We start from the raw sequence: 2,455 nt of genomic DNA, 5'->3' as shown, positions 1-2,455 counted from the left end.
CCCCCGCCCCCGACTTCCAGCAGCTTCCAGCGCCCCCTCCCCACCTCGCGCGCTCTCGCGCCAGACAGCCCCGCGACCCAATGGCGGCGCGGCGCCCCGACGACCACAGCCAATCAGAGGGCGCCGGCTGCGCCGCGCCCCTCCCCCGTGCCGAGGACCCCGGCCAGGGGCCCGGGTTCCGCCGGAGGGCGGCCGGCGGCGCCGTGTAGCGCGTTACCCAGTGGGAGCATGTGAGGGCATCTTTGCCTCCCTCCCCCTGTATTTCTCCTCCCTGCAGAGTGTAGCGGCCCCCTTACCCTTCTTTAGGAGGGACAGTGGACAACAAAGGGGCGCGAGGTGGCGGCCAGACAAAGGGGCGATGTGAGGGACGCGATCGAGCCAGCGCCTGGGGAAGTTGGGGACAAAGCTGGAGGCTGGGAGCAGTAGGACGACAAACCAAAAAAGTGACCTAGCTAAGAAGTCCTTTTGAGAGTGCTGTGTAAAAGCCCAAACTTGAGAACGCTTCCAGTGTGGTCTGACCCTTCAGTCGCCCTAGAGCCCCACCTGGGCCTTCCACGAGGCGGGGGCGGCAGGGAAACGGGTCACACCTTTGCTGTGTTAACATTTATTTCTTTGATAGCCAGCCGCCCTCATTAAAGGTCCCACAGACCTCCTGAAACAAAGTTATTTCTAAGCATCTGGTCAACCCTTGAGCTCATTCTCTTCCGAGCTTGAATTCTGCTGTGTCCACATACCTTCAAGGGGGGTGGGGGGGCGCGGTGGTTGTCATATATAGTCTATTTGCCCCAAACTTAATAAAAGTAAATCATTTGAGTATCTTGAAAATGCAAGCATCAACTTTTGTTCAAAAGATCTTAAAAGAGGAAAAATGCCAGAGTCGAGTATCAGGAGAGCTCAAAATTCAAGGATTTGACCTTTTGAAATTTTGGTAGTAATAACTAACATTTATTGAGAATTTAACCGAATGCGATTACCATGTGAGATAGGTAGTATGTTACCTCAATTTCAGTCAAGGAAATTGAGTCACAGAAAATTTATGTAATTTGCCCAAGATCTCACAGCTGATAAATAGTTGGACTCCAAGTAATGTACCTCCATAACTGACCTGTTAACACTAGGCCTTCTTGTTCCTCACACTTAAACCCATTCTGGAAATTCCCATCAGCTGTCAGGTGTTGCATTTACTTGATGTCTATTCTGGAGTCTTAAATAATGAGACAGCACAGATATAAATGCACCTCAGTAAACCAGTCTTCTGGACCTCAGCTATCTCCGAAAAGGAGGCAGTTGAAACTAGTCAGTACAATCCCTTCCTGCTAATATTCTTCCATTGGTTAACTTAACCCTACTTTGGTAGATTCTCAGCCCAAACAGAGTAGAGGATAGAAGGAAGAATCAAAAAACCAGGACCAGGGGAGGGGTGGAGGGAAAAAAAAGAAAAAAACAGGACCATCATTCCCCTGGGGTAGTGTTCCAATGAGAGTTGTAATCAATCAGAAAGCAAATCTGTTCAATGAGCTGCTTATTAAAATATATTATCCCAATAATCTGGACCTCTCTGTTAATGTAATCTTAGAAAAAAACTATTTTTTCCTTTTCTTCACTTCGGAGAAGTGTAGAGGAAGTGTACAGGTGGCTGAACATATAAACTGAAGGAAAAATTGAAATACCATTTTAAAAACTTAAAAGGTGGGTGTTGGGAACATATTGCAACCTAAAGTAGGCAGCATAAAGATACAATCTCTGGCTGGAACAAATAATATCTGCAAAAAAGAGTTTCCTTAGTCTGAATTTTCATTTTAGTAGGACATCATAGAACATAGTCTCTATTTGGGGGTAACTATATGAAAGTATTTAATATCTATTAACAGAATGGGGAAGATTTTAGCTATCTGGGAAAATTTAGCTGTGTCAGAGTCATAAAGTTGCAGGTAAAATACAGTATAGCAACTATTAATAATAATAGCTTAGATTTTGGAGTCAAACAGACCTAGGTTTTTTGCTGTCTCTGCCATTTATTAGCTATGAAATCTTGGGCAAGTTACTTACCCTTTCTAAACCTTAGTTTCCTCATGCATAAAAATGAGCATAGAAATGGCACCACAACTACATGTCATAATGTTATAAAAGTGTGCCTATATGAAGAGCTCTGAACAATGCTTGGTGCAGGGTAAAACTTAAGAAATATTGTATTAGAGTTCTGCAAAGAAACAGAACCAATAGGATTATATATAGACATGTAGAAAGAGATTTATAGTGAGAGTTGGGGTCAAAATTATGGAGGCTGAGAAGTCCCACAATCTGCTATCTATAAACTGAAGGCCCAGGAAAGCAGGTGGTATAGTTCCAGTTCAGACCCAAAGACCTAAGAACCAAGGGAGCCGATAGTATAATTCAGTAATTCACTCTGCTCTCACCTTTTTATTCTATTTGGGCTCTCAACGGATTGGATGAT

Source organism: Propithecus coquereli, unplaced genomic scaffold, assembly GCF_000956105.1.
Source record: "Propithecus coquereli isolate 6110/MARCELLA unplaced genomic scaffold, Pcoq_1.0 Scaffold145, whole genome shotgun sequence".
NCBI lineage: Eukaryota > Metazoa > Chordata > Mammalia > Primates > Indriidae > Propithecus > Propithecus coquereli.
This window is presented reverse-complemented; position numbering follows the sequence as displayed.